Source organism: Spermophilus citellus, assembly GCF_964194105.1.
Source record: "Spermophilus citellus genome assembly, chromosome: X".
Lineage (NCBI taxonomy): Eukaryota > Metazoa > Chordata > Mammalia > Rodentia > Sciuridae > Spermophilus > Spermophilus citellus.
The window spans coordinates 135,969,401-135,994,459 of NC_138190.1; positions in this window are offsets into that span (position 1 = coordinate 135,969,401).

The window sequence follows — 25,059 nt, forward strand, 5'->3', positions numbered from 1 at the left end:
CTAAAAAGTTTTTTTCTCAGTAAGAGAAACAATAAGAGAGGTAAATAGGGAGCCTACATCATGGGAACAAATTTTTACTTCTCACACTTCAGATAGAGCCCTAATATCCAGAGTATACAAAGAACTCAAAAAATTAAACAATAAGATAACAAATAACCCAATCAACAAATGGGCCAAGGACCTGAACAGACACTTCTCAGAGGAGGACATACAATCAATCAACAAGTACATGAAAAAATGCTCACCATCTCTAGCAGTCAGAGAAATGCAAATCAAAACCATCCTAAGATACCATCTCACTCCAGTAAGATTGGCAGCCATTATGAAGTCAAACAACAACAAGTGCTGGCGAGGATGTGGGGAAAAGGGTACTCTTGTACATTGCTGGTGGGACTGCAAATTGGTGCGGCCAATTTGGAAAACAGTATGGAGATTCCTGGGAAAGCTGGGAATGGAACCACCATTTGACCCAGCTATTGCCCTTCTCGGACTATTCCCTGAAGACCTTAAAAGAGCATACTATAGGGATACTGCTACATCGATGTTCATAGCAGCATAATTCACAATAGCTAGACTGTGGAACCAACCCAGATGCCCTTCAATAGATGAATGGATAAAAAAATGTGGCATTTATACACAATGGAGTATTACGCAGCACTAAAAAATGACAAAATCATGGAATTTGCAGGGAAATGGATGGCACTAGAGCAGATTATGCTTAGTGAAGCTAGCCAATCCCTAAAAAACAAATGCCAAATGTCTTCTTTGATATAATGAGAGCAACTAAGCACAGAGCAGGGAAGAAGAGCACAGGAGGAAAAGATTAACATTAAACAGAGACATGAGGTGGGAGGGAAAGGGAGAGAGAAGGGAAATTGCATGGAAATGGAAGGAGACCCTCATTGTTATACAAAATTACATATAAGAGGTTGTGAGGGGAATGGGAAAAAAATAAGGAGAGAAATGAATTACAGTAGATGGGGTAGAGAGAGAAGATGTGAGGGAAGGGGAGGGGGGATAGTAGGGGATAGGAAAAGTAGCAGAACACAACAATTACTAATAGGGCATTATGTAAAATTGTGGATGTGTAACTGATGTGATTCTGCAATCTGCATTTGGGGTAAAAATGGGAGTTCATAACCCACTTGAATCTAATGTATGAAATATGATATGTCAAGAGCTTTTTAATGTTTTGAACAACCAATAAAAAATTTTTAAAAAATTAAAAATAGATCTCATATAAATAACCTATGATGCATTTCAAGCTTTTCAAAAAAAAAAAAAAAAAAAAAGAAGAACAAACCAGACCTTGAATCAGTAGAAGGAACGAAATAATAAAGAACAATGCAAATCATCAATGAAACAAGGAGGTGATCCTTTGAGAAGATAAACAAAATTGACAAACCCTTTACTAAGCTAACCAAAAGGGAAGACCCAAATAAATAAATTATAGTTGCAGGAGGAGAGATTACAACTGATACTACAGAAATTCCAAAGATTGTGAGGGAACATTTTGACAAATTATATGCCAATAAATTGCAAAGTCTAGAGAAAATGGACAAATTTCTGGACACATGGCTTATGAAAATTGAACCAGGAAGATAAAAATTCCTATGTAGACATATAAAAAGTAACAAGATTGAATCAGCAACAAAAAGTCTCAATAAGTCCAGGACTGTATTACTTCACTGCTGAGTTTTACCAGACTTTTAAAGAAGAACTAACACCAATGTTTCTCAAATTATTCCATGAAATAGAAAGGGAAAGGATCCCTTCCAAACACATTGTATAACAAGGACGTAAAACTTGACAAGGACACATATATACACACACACACACAAAAAAAAACCCTACAACTGTTTAGACTTGATAATCATAGATATCAAACTTCTCAACAAAATACTTGCAAATCAAATTTGACACCATGTTGGAAAGATCATATATGATCATAAATTTGGATTTGTTCCAGGGATCCAAAGATGGTTCAACATACACCAATCAATAAATAAAACAGAGCACATCATAGAATCAAATATAAAAATCACATGATCATCTCAATAGGTGCAGAAGAATCATTGGATAAAATTTAACATCCTTCATGATAAAAGCCCTCAATAAATGAAGTATAGAAGGCTCATATCTCAACATAATAAAGGCTATATATGACAAACCCATAGCCAGCATTATACTAAATTGGGAAAAACTGAAAGCATTTTCTCTAAGATCACAATAAGAGTGTTCACTCTCACCAGTCTTATTCAATATAATAGAAGTTTCAGCCAGAGCAATTAGGCAAAAGACAGAAAAAAAGGCATACAAATAGGGAAGGAGGCAGTCACAGTATCCCTAATTGTACATAATAAGATTCTGTACATAGGAAATCCTAAAAATTCTAACAAATAGCTACTAGAACTGATAAAATTCAGTAAAGTAGCAGGATATAAAGTCAACATACAAAAATTGATGGTTTTTCTATATACCAATAATGAACTCACTGAGAAAAATATCAGGAAAGTGATCCCATTAACAATAAACACACACACACACACACACACACACACACACACCCCCTAGGAATAAACCTGATTAAGGATATGAAAGACCTCTATGATGAAAATTGCCAAATAACAAAGAAAGAAATTGAAGATAACACTAAAAGGGAGAGATCTCCAATGTTCATGGATTGAAAGAATTAATATTGTGAAAATGTCCATACTACCTACAGATTTGCAGTTGCCACCAAATTACAATTGACATTCTTCATATATCTAAAGAAAACTGTCCTAAAATTTTTTTGGAAGAATAAGAGACCCAGAATAGCCAAAACAACCCTGAATAAAAAGGAAAGCTGGAGGTGTTACAGTACCTGATTTCAAGATATCCCATAGAACCATATTAACAAACCCAGTATGGTATTGGCATAAAAACAGACACATAGACCAATGGAAGAGAATAGAAGACCCAGAAATAAATATATACATCTTCCATCAACTATTTTGGCACCAAAAATATACATTGGCAAAAGGACAGCCTCTTAAATGGTGTTGGGAAGTCTAGATATCCAATGTGGAAGATTGAAACTAGAACCCCATCTAAAAGCATCTCAAAATGGATCGAAGATCTTAATGTAAGACTGAAAACTACTAGAAGAAAGCTTAGGGGAAAAACTTCAAGATTGGCTCAGACAACAATTTCCTAGATAAGATATCAAAAGCACAGAAAACACAAACACGAATTAACAAGTGGGATTCCATTAAATAAAAAGATCTTGGGGCTGGGGTTATAGCTTAGCGGTAGAGTGCTTGCCTCGAACTTCTGAGGTATTGGGTTCGATCCTCAGCACCACATAAAAATAAATAAATTAAATAAATAAAGATTTTTAAAAATTAAAAAGCTCTGCACAGCAAAGGAAATAATCAAGACTGAAAAGACCATCTACAGAATGGAAGAAAAATCTTGGTCAGCTATTCATGTGTCAAAGGATTATTATCTAGAATATACAATTAATTCAAAAAACTTAACAATAAAAACACTAACAATCCAGTAAAAAAAAATGGGCAAATGATCTGAACAGACACTTCTCAAAAGAAAAAATATAAAAGGGCAATAAGTACATTAAAAATTCTCAATATATTTAGCCATCATGCAAATCAAAATGACTTTTTGAGATTCCATCCCACTCCAGTTAGAATGACTGTTATTAAAAAAAATCCTGGCAAGGATATGGAGAAGTTAAACTCTCATCCACTGTTGGTGTAAATTTAAATTAGTGCAACCACTGTGGAAAATCTCAAGGAAGGTTCTCAAAAAACTTCATATATGACTACCATGTGATCCATCTACCCCATTCCTTGGCATATATCTGACTGAAATGAAGTTAGTATATAAAAGAGATATGCTCCATACCTAGGTTTATTGCATCATTATTCACAATAGCCAAGATTTGGAATCAGCCTGGGTGCCTGTCAACAGATGAATGGATAAAGAAAACATGGTATGTATACACAATGGAGTATTGTTCAGCTATAAAGAAAAATGACATCCTATTATTTGCAGGAAAATGAATGGAACTGGAGGACATCATTCATGTTAAGTAAAATAAGCCAGACACAGAAAGACATGTATCACATGTCTTTCTCATATGTGGAATCTAAGAAAAGAGAACATCACTTTAAAGTAGAAGAGGGACTACTAGGACTGAGAAGGGGACCAGGGGGAGAGAGAAGGAGAGGTTGGGGAAGTCTTAGAAGGGAAGATTATCCATGTGCATTATATTCCTGTATGAAAATATCGAATTCCAATGATTTGTATAATTTGTTAATAATTACAATAGAAATCCATTTTCTGCTACTAATAAGTCAAATTACTAATTCAGTCAATCCACAGACTTTATCCAAATTCCATAGGTTATTCCATTTATGTCTTTTTCTCTTCCAGTTTAACTTTGAATTTAATCTGAGTTCCTGTATTTCATTTATTCATTGTATCTTTAGTTTCTTCTAATCTATGGAAGTTTTTCAGTGTTTCCTTTTCTTTCATAATTTTGACACTTGAAGAATAATACTGGTTAGTTATTTTACAAAATGTTATTCATTTGTGTGTGTCCACTTTTTTTCCTGTGATATATTGAGGTTATGCATTAGTGGGAAGATACAACATAAGTGTTCTACTTGTCTCAGTATATGATATCAGGAGTGTATGTCGGTAGGTTTATTGGTCAATTATTTTTAAAGAGACTTAGTGTTTCCTATTTGCCTACATATTTAGCATTTACACACTCTTAGTTCCTTTTTATAAATCCACATTTCTATCATTTATTTTTCTGCTTGAGTATCTTTCTTTAAACTAATTTATAATGTGGTTCTGCTGACAAATTCTCTGTGGCGTTTTCTGAAAAATTCTTGTTTTAGCTTAAATTTTCTATTTCTTTATTTGTCCCTATCCTCCCAAATCTTCCTCTGCCTAGAAATTAGTAACATTTGGGTGTGCAGATCTAAAACTTCTTTGTATGTGCTAATATGTGTGTGTTCCCAAACATATATTTATATAAAACTTAAATCTGATTTATCCTCTAATCCTGAATGCCTGTTGTTTTGCAGTTTGTTTTTATTTTTGCTGAAAAATATATCTTGGGTATCTTTAAAATTTAATATATGTAGATCTATTTCATTTACATTACCAATTTGTGTTTCATGGATTCAATGACCATAATTTATTTAACCATTGACTTATTTAGATTATTTCCAAATTTTTGCCATTTTAAACTGTAGTATACCTTCCTGTGAAATATCTTTGTATATAGTTTGTGCTATTATTTCTTTTTCCTTTCTTTTTTTTGGTATGGGGATGAACTCAGGGGTGTTTAGCCACTGAGCCACATCCCCAGTCCTTTTTGTTTTTGATTTTGAGACAGGATCTTGCTAAGTTGCTTAGGGCCTCACTAAGTTGCTGAGGGTAGCCTCAAACTTGTGATCCTTCTGCCTCAGCCTCCTGAGTCACTAGGTATTACAAGCATGTACATATGACTCAGTACTGTTATTTCTTTTTTTTTTCCTTTTTTTTTTTTTTTTTTTTTTTTTTTTGGTACTGGGGATTGAACTCAGGGACAGTCAACCTGTAAGCCACATCCCCAGCCCTATTTTTTATTTTTATTTTTTGTGGTGCTAGGGATTGAACCCAGGTCCTTATGCATGCAAGGCAAGCACTTGACCAAGTGAGCTATATCCCCAGCCCCACCCCCAGCCCTATTTTGTATTTTATTTAGAGATAGTGTCTCACTGAGTTGCTTAGCATCTTGCCATTTCTGAGGCTGGCTTTGAAGTTGTGATTCTCCTGCCTCAGCCTCCAGAGCCTCTAGGATTACAGGCATGTGCCACTGTACCTGGCAGTGCTGTTATTTCTATTACTATCACTAACAGTATTTGTTGGTTGGTTAATATGTGCCAGGTGCTATGCAGAGGGCTTCACATCAATTTACAGAATGGTTATTGCAGTTATTTCCATATTATGATGAAGTAATGTAGGCATAGGTTAAATTTAGAGTCACATATCTAGAGAATATTAGAGTCAAGATGAAAACCCACAAAGTCTGACTGTTAAGTTCTTTTTCTTAATTAATAAGTTATCACTAGAGTATTTTTGGAAGCATAAAATCAAAGAAATAGAATTGCTAGGTGTTTGTATTTTAAATTTTTCTAGGTTCTGCCATTTTTCTCTCCAGGAATACTAAGGCAGCTTTTCCCCTGTCACCTTAGTCAACTCTCCCTTCTCTATAAATTCTCAGTAAGTTGCACTCCATTCTCTGTCTCAAATTTGTTCCTTTCTTCAGAGGAAAATGCCACAAGGATTTCATGTCCATCTTTGATTCACCTTGCATACATTTGCATGTGTTTCTTTGTGTATATATGCATAGTTTTAACTTTTTTCTTTGAACGTAAATGCTTTAGGTACTATTTTATAACTTACATTTCTCATTTTAGAGATATTTTTATCAGTACTTATAGGTCTTTCTCATTGTTTTTAGCAACTGTTTAGTACTCCACTGTCTCGGTATGCCATACATATTTTACCATTCCAGTATTAACAGACATTTAAGTAATTAGCAGTTTTTCAGTATTATAAACACTATAATAATTAACACTCTGTACATTCATTCAAGTGGTTATTGAGCTCCTACTGTACAACAGGTACCATCCCAGATACTAGGAATGCAGACATGAGTGAAACATTCAAAAACCACAAATCATATAGTTTTAATTTAAATAAAAGAAATAAAAACAACAAATAAAATAATTAAATACATGGGATAGAAGTTATACACACACGTTTATAACATTATATACACACATCACCAAATGATTATAAATGCTATAGAAAAAATTAATCATGAAGTGCTATGAGTAGGACTTGATAGCTTTAAATAGGTGTCAGGGAAGGCATCACTCACACAGTGAGATTTGAGTGAAGCCTTGAAGGAGATAAGCTACATGTCTGTAGCTCAAGAAGAAGCATTTCAGGCAGAAGGAAGATAAACTGCTTAGGTGTGAGATGATATCATGCCTACCTGCCACAGTCTGGCTGGGCACAAATAACTGAGCCGCCACAAAGCCTGTAGATTCAAACAGCAACTCTTTATTCCCCAACTCTCACCGGCACTGCACACACTACACGGGAACACACTCCCTTCACCGGGCTGTGTCCAATCTCCTGGAACCCCCACTAGAACTCACAGGAACTCCAAAGTAGCCGGGAGGGCACCCAAGGCAGCAAGAGCCGCCCTATTGCCCAACAGTAAAGGTCAAATATACAATTCAATCAATCCAGCATCACAGCAATTATATATAGCTTAACTCAAATCATCATCTCAATGGTTCCCTGGTGTCACCTTTCAATCATTCCCTCTGGCAAATGCCAGGCATCATTCTGACTGGGCTGTGGCTCTCAACACCTACCATTTTCAAGAAACAGAAACACCTGAGTGTGGCTGGAAGAAATTAAAAGAGAAGAACCAAAAGTAGAAAGAAGTGATGAATGGGGCTGGGGATGTGGCTCAAGCAGTAGCGCGCTCGCCTGGCATGCGTGCGGCCCAGGTTCGATCCTCAGCACCACATACAAACAAAGATGTTGTGTCAGCCGAGAACTAAAAAATAAATATTAAAAAACTCTCTCTCTCTCTCTCCTCTCTCACTCTCTCTAAAAAAAAAAAAATTCTAAGGTTTCTCTGAATACCATTTAAAAAAAAAGTGATGAAGTCAGAACATAGAGGTCCAGGCCTTAGAAACTGTTCTAAGGACATTAATTTTTATGTTGAGTATGATAGGAAGCCACTAGAAATCTTTGAAGTGGAGGAATATGACATGACCTCACTTAGCATTTTATAGGATTATTGTGGCTTATGTTTGCAAGAGACTAGGGAGGAATCAGGGGTACCATGAGGAAGAGCAGGTAGAAAGCTACTGCAGTCCTCCAGCTGAGTGTTGGTAGAGGTTTGAACTATGGTGAAGCAAGGGAGATGGTAAGAAGTGCTTGGATCACAGATAAATTTTGAAAGTAATGCCAACAGAGTTCACTGCTGAAGTAACTATGGAGTGTGAGGGCAAGCTAGGAAGGAAAGATGGCTCTAAAGTGTTTCTTCTTTGTAGCTACAAGGATGAAATTGCCATTGTTGTGGTCTGAATGTCTGTGCCACCCCACAGATTCCCCTGTTGAAACCTAATCCCCAATGCAATAGTATTAAGTGTTGGGGTGTTTGAAAGGTGACTAGGTAATGATGGTGGAGTACTCTCAAATGGAATTAGTGCCCTGGTAAAAGAAGCCTGAGGGAGCTTGATTGACTCTTACCTTCTACCATGTGATAATGCAGCAGAAAAAGACTATGGAGAAGAGACTGACCCTCACCAGACACTGAATTTGCTGTTGCCTTGATCTTGGACTTCTCAGACCCCAGAATATAATAAATACATTCCCAGCATTTATAAGCCATCCAGTCTGTGGTGTTCTGTTATAGTAGCCCAAGTAGACCAAGATACCCCTCAATTAAGGTGGGAAGACTATGAAAATAACAGGTTTATCAGAGGTTTGGGGGTTTGTTTTGAAGTGTTAATTATGGAATCACTGTTATATATGCAATTAGAGCTATTTTCCGTACAAATCTGGGCCTTAGGCAAAAATATACTGGGAATTATCCATATATATTAATTATACAAAGTCATGAGACTGGATGATGATACCTAGCAATCAAGTGTAGATAGAGAGGACAAAACGGTGAAAGTCTGAGTCCTAGAGAATTCGTGCACTTAGAGTTATGGCAAAGGAGGAAGAACCAGCAAAGAAGAGTGAGAAGAGCTGCAAGGCCAAGACAGCACAGTGCCCTAGAAACCAAGCTAATATGTTACTCAAAATGCCAAGTATGCTGATGACTGATATTTGACCATTAGTTTTAGCAACATGGTGCAGAGAGAGAGATCTTAGCAATTTCATTGGAGCAGTAGAACAAAAGCCTGAATTGAAATCAATTCAAGAAAAAGTGGAAGGAGAGGAAATAGAGATGGTAATTGCAGGTATCATCAAAGAAATTTTCCATAAACAAAGACACAAAGATGAGAATGTTAGCTGGAAGTAAATGTGATGTCAAAATGTTGGGTTTTTTTTTTTAGTTGTACATGGACATAATACCTTTATTTTATTTATATGTGGTGCTGACGATTGAACCCAGTGCCTTTTGCATGCTAGGTAAGCACTCTACCACTGAGCCACAACCCCATCCCCCAAAATGTTTTTTAAAATTATTTATTTATTTTAATTTGTTACATATGATAGCACAATGCATTTCAATTCATAGTACAAATATAGAGCACAATTTTTCATGTTTCTGTACACAAAGTAGAGTCACACCATTTGTATCTTCATAAATGTACTTGGGGTAATGATGTCCAACTCATTCCACTTTTTTTCCTACCCCCATTCCCCCTCCTTTCCCCTCCCTCCCCTTTATCCTATCTAAAGTTCCTCCATTCCTCCCATGCTCTTCCCCCCATCCCATTTATGGATCAGCATCCTTGTATCAGGGAAAACATTCTGCATTTGTTTTTTGGGATTGGCCAACTTCACTTACCATAATATTCTCCAACTTGATCCTTTTACCTGAGAATGCCATGATTTTATTCTCTTTTATTGCTGAGTAATATTCCACTGTGTATACATACCACAGTTTCTTTATACATTCATCTATTCAAGGGCGTCTAGGTTGATTCCACAATTTAGCTATTGTGAATTGTGCTGCTATGAACATTGATGTGGCTGCGTTACTATGGTATACTGTTTTTAAGTCCTTTGGGTATAAACCAAGGAGTGGGACAGCTGGGTCAAATGGTGGTTCCATTTCAAGTTTTCCAAAGAATCTCAATACTGATTTCCATATTGGCTGCACTAATCTGCAGTCCCACCAGCAATGTATGAGAGTGCCTTTTCCCCCACATCCTCCCCAACACTTATTGTTGTTTGTATTCTTTTTTTTTATTAAGTTGCAGTTGGACATTTACTTATTTTTTTATGTGATGCTGAGAGTCAAACCCAGCACCTTGCACTTGCTAGACAAGTGCTCTACCGCTGAACCACAACCCCTGCCCCTGTTGTTTGTCTTCATAATAGCTGCCATTGTGAGATGAAATCTTAGAGTAGTTTTGATTTGCATTTCTCTAATAGCTAGAGATGTTGAACGTTTTTCCGACATTTGTTGATTGATTGTATACCATCTTCTGAGAAGTGTCTGTTCAGTTCCTTGGTCCATTTATTGATAGGGTTATTTGTCTTTGTTTTTATTTTTTGGTGTTAAGATTTTTTATTTCTTATACATTTTAGAGATTAGTGCTCTATCTGAAGTGTGTGTGGTAAAAATTTGCTCCCATTCTGTAGGCTCTCTATGCACCTCACTGATTGTTTCTTTTGCTAAGAAGAAGCTTTTTAGTTTGAGTCCATCCCATTTATTGATTCTTGATTTTATTTCTTGTACTCTAGGAGTCTTGTTAAGGAAATTGGGGCCTAATCCCACATGATGGAGATTTGGGCCTACTTTGTCTTCTGTTAGGCGCAGGGTCTCTGGACTAACTCCCAGGTCCTTGATCACTTTGAGTTGAGTTTTTTGTGTGGTGAGAGATAGGGGCTTAATTTCATTTTGTTCCATATGGATTTCTAGTTTTCCCAGCACCATTTATTGAAGAGGCTATTGTTTCTCCAATATACGTTTTTGGCGTCTTGGTCTAATATGAGATAACTGTATTTATGTGGGTTTGTTTCTGTGTCCTCTATTCTGTACCACTGGTCTACAAGTCTGTTTTGGTGCCAATACCATGCTGTTTTGTTACTATTGCTCTGTAAACTATAGTTTAGCATCTGGTATAGTGATGCCACCTGTTTCATTCTTCCTGCTAAAGATTGCTTCAGATATTCTGGGTCTCTTATTTTTCCAGATGAATTTCATGACTTCTTTTTCTATTTCTGTGAGGAATGTCATTGGCATTTTGATTGGAATTGCATTAAATCTGTATAGTGCTATTGGTAGTATGGTCATTTTGACAATATTAATTTTGCCTATCCAAGTATAAGGGAGATCTTTCCATCATCTAAGGTCTTCTTTAATTTCTTTCTTTTATGTTCTGTCATTTTCATTGTAGGGGTCTTTTACCTCTTTTGTTAAGTTGATTCCCAAGTTGGTTTTTTTTTTAAGGCTATTATAAATGAGGTAGTTTTCCTAGTTTCTCTTTCAGAGGATTTGTCACTGATATACATAATGCCTTTGATTTATGGATGTTGATTTTATATTCTGCTACTTTGCTGAATCCATTTATTAGTTCTAGAAGTTTTCTAGTGGAATTTTTTGGGTGTTCTAGGTATAGAATTAATCAACAAATAGCGATGATTTGAGTTCTTTTCCTACCCATATCCCTTTAATTTCTTTTGTTAGTCTAATTGGTCTGGCCAGTGTTTCAAGAACTATGTTAAATGGAAGTGGTGAAAGAGGGCATTCCTGTTGTGTTCCAGTGTTTAGAGGGAATGTTTCAATTTTTCTTCATTTGGAATGATGTTGGCCTGGGGCTTAGCATAGATAGCTTTTACAATGTTGAGATATGTTCCTGTTATCCCTAGATTTTCTAGTGTTTTGAACATGAAAGGGTGCTGTATTTTGTTGAATTTGTTTTCTGCGTCTATTGAGGTGATCATATGATTGTTTTAAGTTTGTTGATGTGAATGAATTACATTTATTGATTTCCATTTATTGAACCAACTTGCATCCCTGGGATGAACCCCACTTGATCATGGTGCACTATCTTTTAGACATGTTTTTGTATTTGATTTGCCAGAATTTTATTGGGGATTTTTGCATCTATGTTCATTAGATATATTGGTCTCAAGTTTTCTTTCTTTGATGTGTCTTTGTCTGTTTTTGGAATCCGGGTGACATTGGCCTCATAGAATGAGTTTGGAAGTGTTCCCCCTTTTTCTATTTCATGAAATAATTTGAGGAGTATTGGTATTAGTTCTTCTTTGAAGGTCTTGTAGAACTCAGCTGTGTATCCATCTGGTCCTGGGCTTTTCTTGGTTGATAGGCTTTTGATGTTGTCTTCTATTTCATTGTTTGAAATTGATCTGTTTAACTTGTGTATATCACCCTGATTCAGTTTGGGCAAGTCATATGACTCTAGAAATCTGTCAATGCCTTTGATATTTTTTATCTTATTGGAGTACAATGCAAGGTAGAATCTTTATTTTTTTTTTGTATTTGCAAAAAGTTGCTTTGCAGCATAATATATAGTCTGTTTTAGAGGTGAGAAGAAAAGTGTATTTACTCATTGATGGATGAAATATTCTGTATATGTCTGTTATGTCTAAGTTATTGATTGTGTTATTGAGTTCTGTAGTTTCTTTGTTTAGCTTTTGTTTGGAAAATCTATCCAGTGGTGAAAGAGGTGTTTTAAGGTCACCCATAATTATTGTGTTGTGGTCTATTTGACTCTTGAACTTGAGTAGAGTTTGTTTGATGAATGTCAATGCTCCATTTTGGGGGGCATATATATTTATAATTGTTATGTCTTGTTGATGTATGGTTCCCTTGAGCAGTATGAAATGTCCTTCTTTATTCCTTTTGATTAACTTTGGCTTGAAGTCTACTTTATTTGATATGAGATGGAAACCCCTGCTTGTTTCCGCAGTCCATGTGAGTGGCATGTTTTTTCCCAACCCTTCATCTTCAGTCTGTGGATGTCTTTTCCTATGAGATGAGTCTCTTAGAGGCAGAATATTGTCAGGTCTTTTTTTAAAGTCTAATCTGCCAATCTGTCTTTTGACTGGTGAGTTTAGGCCATTATCATTCAGGGTTATTATTGAGACATGATTTGTATTCCCAGTCATATTTGTTTATTTTTGGTATTTAACTTGACTTGGTTTTTCCTTTGATTAGATTTTTCTTTAGTGTAATACCTTCCTCTGCTGATTTTCATTATTGTTTTCATTTCCTCCTCATGGAATATTTTGCTGAGGACATTCTGTAGTGCAGGCTTTTTAGTTGTAAATTATTTTAATTTTTGTTTATCATGGAAGATTTTTATTTCATCATGAAATCTAAAGCTTAATTTTGCTGGATATAAGATTCTTGGTTGGCATCCATTTTCTTTCAGAGCTTGCTATATGTTGTTCTAGGATCTTCTAGCTTTCAGGGTCTGGGTTGAAAAATTTGTAGATATCTTAATTGTTTTCCCCCTATATGTAATCTGATTCCTTTCTCTGTGGTTTTTAAAATTCTCTCTTTATTCTGTAAGCTAGGCATTTTCATTATAATTTTCCTTGGTGTGGATCTATTGTGATTTTGTACATTTGGTGTCCTGTAAGCCTCTTGTATTTGATTTTCCAACTCATTCTTCATGTTTGGAAAAGTTTCTGATATTATTTCATTGAATAGATTGCTCATTCCTTTGGTTTGGAACTCTATGCCTTCCTCTATCCCAATAACTCTTAAATTTGGTCTTTTTATGTTATCCCATAATTCTTGAATGTTCTGCTCATGGTTTCTTACCATCTTCACTGTGTTGTCTACATTCTTTTCAAGATTACATATTTTGTCTTCATTATCTGAGGTCTTGTCTTCCAAGTGATGTAGTCTGTTGATGATGCTTGTTTGAGCTTTTAATTTGTTCTATTGTTTGTTTCATTTCAAGGATTTCTGGGTTTTTTTTTTAGAACCTCTATATCTTTATTGAAGTAATCTTTTGCTTCCTGTATTTGCGTATATAGCTCTTTATCAAAATAATCTTTTGCTGCCTGTATTTGCTCTCTTATATCATTCTTTAATTCACAGAACATTTTAATTATGTACAGCCTGAACTCATTCTCTGTCTCTTCTGCTGTGCTGGCCATGGATTCTAATAATGTGGTATCTTGGTTTGTTTGGGCCCCTTTCTTCCCTTGTTTTTACATGTTGTTCATGTGTCTTCCCTTCTAGCACTGTGGAGCTGAGGCATTACAGTGTTTACCCTACAGGCTTATAGTGTGCCTGACAGTTTCTAATACCTCTCCTTTAGGGGGGAGAACAATGTAAACACCCTATATAAACAATATATAGCCTTAAACCAAATAGCCACTATGAAGACATTTAAGGTTTTGTCACAATATCCAGAAATGCTGAGTTTAATTATTATCTACAATATAAACAGTAGGTTTGCAAAAGGATCTACAGTTTCTGATGGTGGACAAAGAGAGAACTAGAGATGAGGTATAGGATGAGATGTTGAGGGGGTAACAGGTTAGGAGATAGAGTTATTAGATCTCAGAAAGCATGAAAGAGGAATCTAAGTTGTTTATTAGCAGGAGAAGATAGAGAAAGTGATTTGGGGGAGACAAGTAAGTGGGAAGACAATGGAGAGAGTACAGAAAACAAATAAACATAAATATTAAGAAAAGTAAAAAAAAAGGAGATAAAAGAATATACATCACCACTGTAATATACTGTTCAGACATACCACTCCTCAGTAGCCTAATTCATGAAAAGTACTTGGTTTTACAAATGTTGGGATGTGAGGGCCAGAGAAGAGAGAGAGGGAAAAAAAATCTCCAAGGAAGATACAAGGATTGTTTTTGTTGAAAATCAGTATCTTTCCTGCTTCCCTTCTCACCCAGTAGGTGGGGTTGTCTGTTGTTTGCTCCTTTCTCCACCCTCAGGATGGTGAAGGTTATTAGGGTGGGAGGGTTGGTCCAAAGATATCCTTTGGGGCCTGCTTGTATGATGTGGGCACCTGGTCTTATCTCCTTATATCACCTATAGACCTTGCAATTCCTGGTCTCTAATTTAGTGTCTAGACTGTATCTCACTCACCCCTTCCCTTTCTGCTTCCCAATTAGGAACCTTTCTCTCTGGATGTCTTGTAGGCTGCACTCTGGGGGCTGCACACCTGTTACAGAGAGCTGTTTTATATTGGGCAGTTCAGGACCCAGTTTTGTGAGCTACTAACTGGCCACATAGCCGCAGGCACTGTGCTGGATTAGCAGCTGCCAGGGAGAGGGGAGAATTGGGGACTTTCAGTACTTTATACTGTTTCTAAGCCCCAGCTGGTGTTCCAAGCTGGGAGTTGCCCAAACTAAAGATGGCCACAAAGGTGTCCCAAGATGGAGGTGGTTGCTTTCAGAGATGGGGTATCAGGTTGGGTGGGGCCTGGCAGTGGTGTTGAGCAGTGTGTTCAGAGATGCAGCTCTATGGTGTTCAGTGTTGTGGCTGCTGGCTGTATCTGGACCCAGTGCACTGTCCCCAGTTGCAGGGTACCACGTGTAGGGGACTGTGGCAGTGGTTGCAGTGTCCCAAGATGGAGGTGACTGGAGGAGCCCCACATTGATAGATGTGGGTCCACATAGGAGTGGCAGCTGGAGTTCCTGCAGGTGGGCTGTGGCTGGGTGTCCTGCATGGGAGCAGCGGCTGGGATTCCTGCAAGGGTGGGCAGCCAGGAGTCCTGCATGGGTGCTAATGCCAGTGGTCCTACTCAGGCACCCAGAGGACCTGCACCGGGAGGACCTGAACTCCCAGGACTTGCATGGATGAGAGGCCAGATGTCCTGCACTGACACTGAGTTCTGGAGACCTGCACAGCAGAGAGGCCCTGATTCCTGCGCAGGAGTAGCTGTCTAGTGTCCTCTAATCACTTGCAGAGAAACAGTATTCCTACTACTTGAACCCCAGGTACCTGAGCAACACAGAATGCAGCCTCCCTCTAGCCCGCCATCTTGGATCCCCAAAATGTTATTTTTAATGTCAGTAAATAATACATTTGAATGTTGATGACCATGATCTACTTGGAAAGGAAATTGATGCTTATGAGTGAATATGTTCTTTCTTTGCAGTTTTAGAATAGAAATTTTTAATTCTTATGTTATCAAATTTGCTAAGATTCTTAAAGATAAAAATGTTTTCTAATGTTTAACCTTTATAGCTTAAAATTTTTATATGATTTAATCAATCTGAATTTTTATTTAATGTGTGGTGATAAAGTCGTACCTTTATTCTCTCTCCACTCAGATTGGAAGTAAATAGACCTTATATTGTTTACCCAACAATATTTTCTTTCATTGAAAAGCTACATATTTTATTTATCAAGGTCCCACATGACCATGTGACTTTATGACAAACTCTTGTCTAGTTCTGACTACATACAGGGTTGTTCTAATTACTCAGATTTATAGTATATTTGCTACCTGGTAGGGTCAATTGCTATTTTAGTGAAAAGTCAGGAGAATATATATATATCTCAATAGTTGATAGCCAGATGCTATTATAAGTAGAATCCATTCTAGGTTTATTCTGATGTTAGCTTTTGTTCCTGTCTGAATCAGTATACATAGGGAAATAGTACAGATTTGTGGCTTTATACTGAATCAACATGCAGTATATTACTGTGTTCAAATTTTTAAAAGTATGCATGTAATATGCAAGTGATGAGAGACCCAGAGTAAAGGAATGATTTATTGTGGATTGAATTAAGACTGAAACTTTCCTAGAAGAAGTGAAATTCATTAGTGTATAGGGAACTAAGTCTTTAGTAGGTGCACAAATAGTTCCTTCCTGGGATGGGAATATTGCTCAGTGGTAAAGTGCTTGCCTAGCATGCATTCCATCCCCAGTACCCTAAAATAAATAAATACATATATACATACATATTTTCATTCCCTTTTATTCCTGAGTAGTTGTATCAGTCAGCTTTTAGTTGTTGGTACAAAATACCTGAGAAAATCAATGTGTAGGCAAAAAGATTCATTTGGCTCATAGCTTCAGAGGTTCCAGTCCATGGTCAGCTGGCTCCATTGTTTCTGGGCCTTTGGTGAGGCCGTATGTCATGGCAAAAGGGTATGGCAGAACAAAGCTTCTCACCTCATAGCAGCCAAGAAGCAGATAGAGGGATTGGGGCTAGGGACAAGGTAATAATCTTCAAGGGCATGTCCTCAAGGACCCACTCCCTCCATTCAGCTAAGAATCCCTCAATGGAGTAATCCATCAATGAGGTAAGAACCCTTATGATCCAATTACTTCACCAATCCGCATTTCTGAACATTGCTGCATTGGGGACTAAGCACATAAGTCTTTGGGGGACATTTCATATCCAAACATAGCAGTAGTATTAAGATCCATACATCTCATTTTTTGTTTATTTATGATTTTTTGGCTATTATTAATAATGCTGCTATGAAATTTCATATACAGGCCTTTATATAAACATGTATTTTCCTTCCTCTTGAGTAAACACCTAGGAGTTAGATGACTAGATCATATGATAGGTGTACAAAACTCTTGCCTACTTTCCAAGATGGTATTATTATTTTTCATTATCTCCAGTAGTGTATGAGGATTTCAGTGTTCCACATCCTCAGCAATACTTAGTATGCTCAGTCTTTTCAACTTTAGACATTCTAATAGATTTGATATAGTATCTCATTGTAATTTCAATTTGCATTTTCCTGACAAATTAGGCTAAACATCTATTCATTTGATTATTTGTTATTATGTATATCTTTTTGGAGATATATTTTTAAGTCATTTTCTTATTTTTCATTGGGCTGTTTTATTCTTTATTATTGAGCTTTGAGTATTCTTTGTTTTTAGAAATAGTCCTTTATCAGATATGTAACTTACCAATATTTTAGCCAAGACTGTGGCGTGCCTTTAACCATATCCATTTTATTTTTCCTATAAATTCAAAAAATTGACACATTAAAATTACACATTTGGTTTGTGGGGTACAATTTGATACATACATATATACAATGTGTAATGTCTAAAATAGGGAAAGAATATCTACCTCCTCAAACATTCAGCACTGCTTTATAGTAAAAATTTCCAAAATATTTTCTGCTAGCTCTTTGAATTATACAGTAAATTGTTGTAATCTATGTCATCTTATTGTGCATTACCACATGAGAACTTATTGCTGTAACTATAACACAGTACTTTGATGAACGTTTCCCCATCCTTCCCTCATCCCTACCCTCCCTAGTTTCTGGTAATTATTATTGTACTTTCAACTTTTACAAGATCCACCTTTTTAAGATTCCACATATAGGGGTGGGGATGTGGCTCAAGGGGTAGCGCGCTCGCCTGGCATGCGTGCGGCCCGGATTCGATCCTCAGCACCACATACAAACAAAAGATGTTGTGTCCACCAATAACTAAAAAATAAATATTAAAAATTCTCTCTCTCTCTCTCTCTCTCTCTCTCTCTCTAAAAAAAAAGATTCTACACATAACTTAAAATCAGCGTACTATAGTGATGCAGCCACATCAATGTTTATAGCAGCTCAATTCACAATAGCTAAGCTATGGAGCCAACCCAGGTGCCCTTCAACAGATGAATGGATAAAGAAGTTGTGTTATATATACACAATGGAATATTACTGAGCCATAAAGAAGTAATGTTACCTTGCAAAGGCAGTGTGACCATCATCTATTTATGCTGGGCAGAGGGTGAAAGAACAAATTCCTGCTCAGGCCCCACTGGAACTGGGGGTTGCAGGACTGCAGTTTTCTCCCTATGAAAATTAATGAGATTGTTAGATCATATGTTCAGATTAAATTAGCTTCTTAAGAAAGTGCTGAATGCCCAGCAAGGTGGCATACACCTGTAATCCCAAAGACCAGGGAGGCTGAGACAGGAGGATCATGAGTTCAAACCCAGCCTCAGAAAAAGTGAAGCACTGAGCAACTCTGTGAGACCCTGTCTCTAAATTAAATACAAAATAGGGCTGGGGATGTGGCTCAGTGGTCAAGTGCCCCTGGGTTCAATTCCCAATACTTGCCCCCAGCCCACGCAAAAACAAAACAAAACAAAACAAAACAAAACCTGCTTAATTGTTTTATAAAGTAATTGTGCCCTTATGCATTTATTGCCTATAAAGCATGAATGTTTTATTCAGTTGCTTACCTCTTCATAAACATTTGTAATATCATTTGGATTTATGTATATTTGATTACAAATATAAGTTTTATACTGTTACTCTTAAAATGGTATTATAGGTTTGTAACTAACATTTTAAAAACTTGATCTTCTCAGTGGCTTCTCATGACCTTTAGTATGCTTTCAGAGAAAAACAATTGAGAAGAAACAAAAAGATTGCCTAGACAGCCTATTCTCATCACCCCTGCCCACTTTCTCAAACACACCTAGGTCCAGAGAAAGGACTCGAGGACATACTTTGCTAAGATTACTCAGTAAATTCATTTGTGAACTAGGAATATCAGTCACATATTCCTACTGCCTAATGTCTCTGGGTGTCATTTTCTCTTTTAGTACATCTCTTTCTATGTATTGCACTCTTTTCTTTCTTTGTGTATACTATTGTTCATGTATATTTTTATGTATGTCTAAACAGGTAACAAGCTTTCTTTTTTTTACTATAGTATCAATCTGCTATTTATTTTGATCCAATTCAACTTCACATATTTTTTAAAAAACAGAAAATATGGGGCTGAGGTAGTGGCTCAGTGGTACAGTGCTCGCTTAGCATGTACGTGGTGCTTGGTTCGATCCTCAGCACCACATAAAATAAATAAATAAACAAATAAAAAACAGAAAATATGATGTTTAGCTATACAAATTGAAATAATATTGTTGACTTGTTCATATTTTGAGATCCTGGAGAGCTACGTTTGAGTATGATATAAAGAGGAAGTCTAATTCTAAATCCATTCTAAATCAGATGCTGTTCTCTCAGAATTTATTACACAGGGGGGAAATCCTTATATCTCAAGTCATATATATTTAGATCCATATTTAGTGAGGGGATCCTACAAAGTCCAGTTCATAGTAAGTTTAGGGAAAAAATGGAAAATATCTTCTCTGTTCATATTTATAAGAAAATCCAATGATGCCTTACAAATAACTTCTTTAAACTGTTTTGAGGTCAAATTTGGTAACCATTTTTCTCATGGAATTAACAAAATCTGGAGACTGAAATGTTGAAATTTGGACTTTTCTTTGTTGTTCAGAGATTGAACCCAGCGGTTCTTTACCCTGCATCACATCCCTAGCCCTATTTTTAAATTTATTTTTGACAGGGTCTCACTAAGTTGCTTAAGGCCTCACTAAGTTGCTGAGGTTGACTTTGAAATCACAATCATCCTGCCTCAGCCTCATGAGCTGCTAGGATTACAGGTGTGTGCCATGGTGCCCAGCTGGGCTTCTTATTAAACCAAAATGCTAAGGGTTTATATTCCACTTCTTTCTGGATTTCCCAGAAATGTTCTGCTAGAGAACCAACGGGTTTCCTTCCTGGGAGAGTAAATGAGTGAGAAATAGCCTAGGAACTTAAGAGAATTTGTGGATAGAAACCAAATTTCCCTACAAATTGCCCATGGTAGAAGATTCCGATCATAAGGCACCACTGTCTGAGTCACCTTGGGCAAAACTTCAACTCTCAGAGATGCAGGGAGAGCTAAGTACTCATTATTTTTTTATTTGTATGATGGGGTAAGACTTGCCTTACCTTCTTCATGGGGTTGTTGTTGGGAGCACAATCATGTAACAGAAGTTGAATGTGTCTGTGTGTTTTCAAATTTTCTCCACATGCTATGCTTTGGATGTGGTTTGTGCCCTAAAGATTCATGTGTTGGAAGCATGTTCTCCAGTGTGGTGATGTTGAGAAGTGGTGGGAACTTCAAGAGGTGGGGCCTAGTAGGAGGTCCTTAGATCATTGGGGACCCTGCCCTTGAAAGGGATTAAGGTAGTTGTCTTGGGACCCTGAGTTGGTTCTTGCCAAAGGGTTGTTATAAAAGAACAAACCTGGTCACTCCCAGACCGCTTCATCTTTTTGTCTTCCAATGTGATCTTCTTCTCTTGCACACACTCCCTCTTTTGCTATGTCAGCTACCATGAGACCATCAGAGCTCAGGTAATACCAGTGCCATGCCCTTAAACCTCCAAAATGATGAGCTAATTTAACATCTTGTCTTTATAACATATTCAGCCCCAGGTATTTCTTTATGGTAATAGAAAATGAACTAATGAAACCCATTCAGTATCCCTGCTCTTACTTCTATATCTACAGTGTAATTGATATAGCCAGATTGGCTCTCTGGGATTTCTAATATGTGAACTTTATGTCACATAAGATACCAATTGTGTGTAATAGGCAAGAGTGATTAATATATCCCTGTGAAAGGAGATAGGTCAGTTTGAGGCTCCATTTGCCAATAGAGACTATGGCACTTTTTGTCTACTCTAGCTGGTGCTTCAGATGTCCATGAATGCACCAGAATTTCTTCTTAGAAATGCTTTCTTCCTCAGTCTCTGAGTACATAATTGTACCATCCATCCTTTCAGGCTTTGCGGACATGGATTATGCATGTCCTTCTGGCTTCTTCTTAATGCATGCAACCCTTTTAAAGAGTTTCTTTTGGTCTGCCTTCTGGTTGACTGGCTTGAGTTTAAGGATGTATTGCTTATGTTTGCATACTTTTATTCCCAGGTTTGGAGCTAATATTTGTAGACTTAAGTCTAAAGTCTGTTACTTGTCTTGGTAGAGGAGAAATGGTTCTGAAGGCTGGTTGCTTTGGGAAATTGATGCAGATTATTTCTGCAGCATCCCCTTGGCATATGACAAGTTTTATGGAGATATGCCATTTGCTTAAATGTGTTCAGACCTGGGGCTCAGGAATTTCCCAGCCATGCCTTTCTCTGCCCATGTTTTTACTGTTGGAGAAGCTATACCTAAGATAGAATACTGTGTTGTACTCTTATACCATTGAAGGATCCTGGAGAGAATATCTAGTGACTCAGAAACAAGATGGTTGGGAGACAAGACCTCCAACCTTGCCCAAGTGTAGGGCCAAGAAAACTATTTTGTGCATGGCATAGTTTCAGGGACATCTGGCAATATCACCAGTCATTGTCTCTCCTTCTCCAGGGAGTAATTTCTTTCAACACTGAGGAGCCTAAGGAAAGCTTCCTTACATGAAAGACTCTTCTCCAGATCTTACCTTTATGAGAAGTATTGAACTCCAGTTCTGAATGGGAGTATGGGGGACAAAGAACACTTTTCCTTGTTCAGACTTGTTACTCTTATCAACTTATTCTGTATCATATAGGGTCACCATAATTTTTCCCTGCATCATTAAAGAATATGAACTTTGAAAAGTATTTTCATTCACACAATCACATTTGATTCCTACCCCAAAATAAACATAGTTATCCCAATTTTATGTATGAGGAAACAGTTTGCTGACATATTAAAAGAGTTGCTCAAGATCACACAAGTAGAGGGCTGGGATTGTGGCTGAGCAGTAGAGTGCTTGCCTCACTTGTGTGAGGCACTGAGTTTGATCCTCAGTACCACATAAAAATAAATAAAAACAAAATAAAGGTATTGTGTCCATCTACAACTAAAAATATATATATTAAGAAAAGATCACACAAGTAGAAAGTGAGAGAAAACTCACATCTTTCACGTGTAAGGTCAAAGATTCACCCACTTTGGCATACCACCCCTTCATCACTGTGTCTAATAGTTTCTATATTCCATTGTTTATTCTTTTTGCTATAATTCTTGGGATTGTTCCTTTCCATCAATTCCCCATGGCCATTTCCATCTCCCAGGTCTTCATCGCCTTAGCTAGATAGGCTTATTGGTGTCTTAAGGAGGGCTTTGGCAACTGAATTGCTGCTATCCACTCTAAGATCTGACTTTTAGCTATACCTTGAATGTATCATATCACCCATTTAGAAACATCCAAACCCATGTCTGGTTGCCCACCCAGTAATGCTGACACTGAAAAAAATACATTTCCTCGAGTGTCTCCATAGAGATTCTGTGATTGTGGAAACGAATGAGTAAATTTTGACCACAATGGTACAGCAGGAATGTTTTGTTTTGAGTTGAGTCATTTTAAACTTTTGGCCCCCAGTTGTGGTTCAGCCAGTTAGCTGTTTTATGTCTCTCTCCTTATGCATTTTAGTTTTGAATTTTTTAATATCACCTAGGCTACTTCCTTTTAAAAGCTATTTTGTAATAATATGTCATTTATATGTAAACTTACAACCTTTACCTGTTTGGCATAAAAGAATACTCATTGGTATGTATCAGCTGAAATATGGATTTTGTCATTCTACTAAGAGGTAAAGAGTTACTAATATGGTCTCTTAGCCCTAAAAGACTTTAATACTTCTTTGCTTATCTTTGATCAACTTGGTTATAGAACTCTAATTATATAAAAAATGTAACTATCATAATGTCGACCACATTTAACCTTCTTGATATCCCATGATTCTTTGCACTAAGGGCGCAAGGCCAGGTCTTTGCTGACTGCTTGATAACTGAATGAGTGATTATTCTCCTTGTTAATGGACAATGATATAGAAAACTCTCCCATATGTACAGAATATTAATGAGAAGCTGCACAAGCTGAGATAAGACTATAAGATGCTGCAAGCAATCACTTATAAGAACATTAAAAAAAATATTACTCGTCAAGTATGTAGCCAGACAGGGATCTGGGTGTGACAAATGAGGAGGAAAAAGCAAGACATGCTCTGACCAACATGAATGACTAAGTAATTTACAAACAAAAATATTTCTTCTGTGGTTTGTAATGTTGAGTTTTCGGTTTAATTTTTTTTTAAAACAAACTTTGTGAGATGGCATTGCAGCTTTTTTTTTTTTTTAAAGAGAGAGTGAGAGAGGGGGGAGAGAGAGAGAGAGAGAGAGAGAGAATTTTTAATATTTATTTTTTAGTTCTCGGTGGACACAACATCTTTGTTGGTATGTGGTGCTGAGGATCGAACCCGGGCTGCACGCATGCGAGGCGAGCGCGCTACCGCTTGAGCCACATCCCCAGCCCCGGCATTGCAGCTTTTGAAATGAAAAGGAGAAACCTCCTGCTCCTGTCTCTGCCCCTTTAATGATTTGTGTGCCAGGTACAGTGTATCAAGCATTTGTCCTTCATGGGAAATGACACAAAGATGACTAATAAAGAAATTTCAGTCAGCCCCAAGAAACTGGCCCAGTTATATATCAGAACATATGCTATTTCCCCAAATTTTATTTGTATTTTGGGTATTGTCTCTAAATGGAAAATTTAGGAAAACCATTCTTCTAGTCTGCATTTTTGGATGACATACTGAAAAGTTCATTGAATATTGCCTCATTTTCAAGATTGATTCACGTACGCTCTGTAAATTGGGCCTTTGATTCAGTTCTCTTATTAGACCCATGGAATGTCACAGCCACAAGGGGATTAGAGGTCATCTAAGCCTATTTTTCTCAATTTAGTAATCTTAGAGACCACTTTTTAAGGCAGAAAAAATTTTACTGATTCCCAGTTTCAAGTTAAATTATATTTAGAATGCTATTAAATAAGAATATGATGAGTTAAATAATATGAATGACATAATAAAGGTGTAATATAAAACATGATATATATGTTTTTAAGCAGTATATATAAAACTAGATATAAACTCTTTCTACTTAGAATATGTATGGTAATTCCCTTCTCCTATCTTATTCCAAAGAAGGACACCTGCATTGTATACAGGGCCTCTGTTTGGCAGGAACACATCTTTTGTCTTAATTCATCCATCTTTGTGGAGATTTTTATCTAACTTTCAACAATTACAACACTAGTTGGTGCCCATCCAGCTGTTAATGCAAACATGTAAGCAGGTAGAAAAATAGCACAGCAGTACTTGATTATAAGAATATACCTTGTGGAAATTTTAAATTGCCATAGAAATGAAAACACAAAATTATAATGTTTTAATAGCAATGGACAAACCATCTTCTCTACTATATCTGCAGAGCCCAATTTCAAAAACATTAGCCTAGACTAATTCTCTCATTTTGCAAAAGGAAAACTGTTAAGTAAGATCATAAAAAGTCCAGAAGTAGAGCCAGAACCAGAATCCGAATCTGGAGCCAGTTTCCTGACCCTTTACTACCATAAATTAAAGTCATACAGGTTTTATTTGCATGATTTAAATTTGTCTAAAACTAAAATCAGAATAGTGCCATTTTGTGTTCTCACCCATAGCACTTGGAGTTTGAT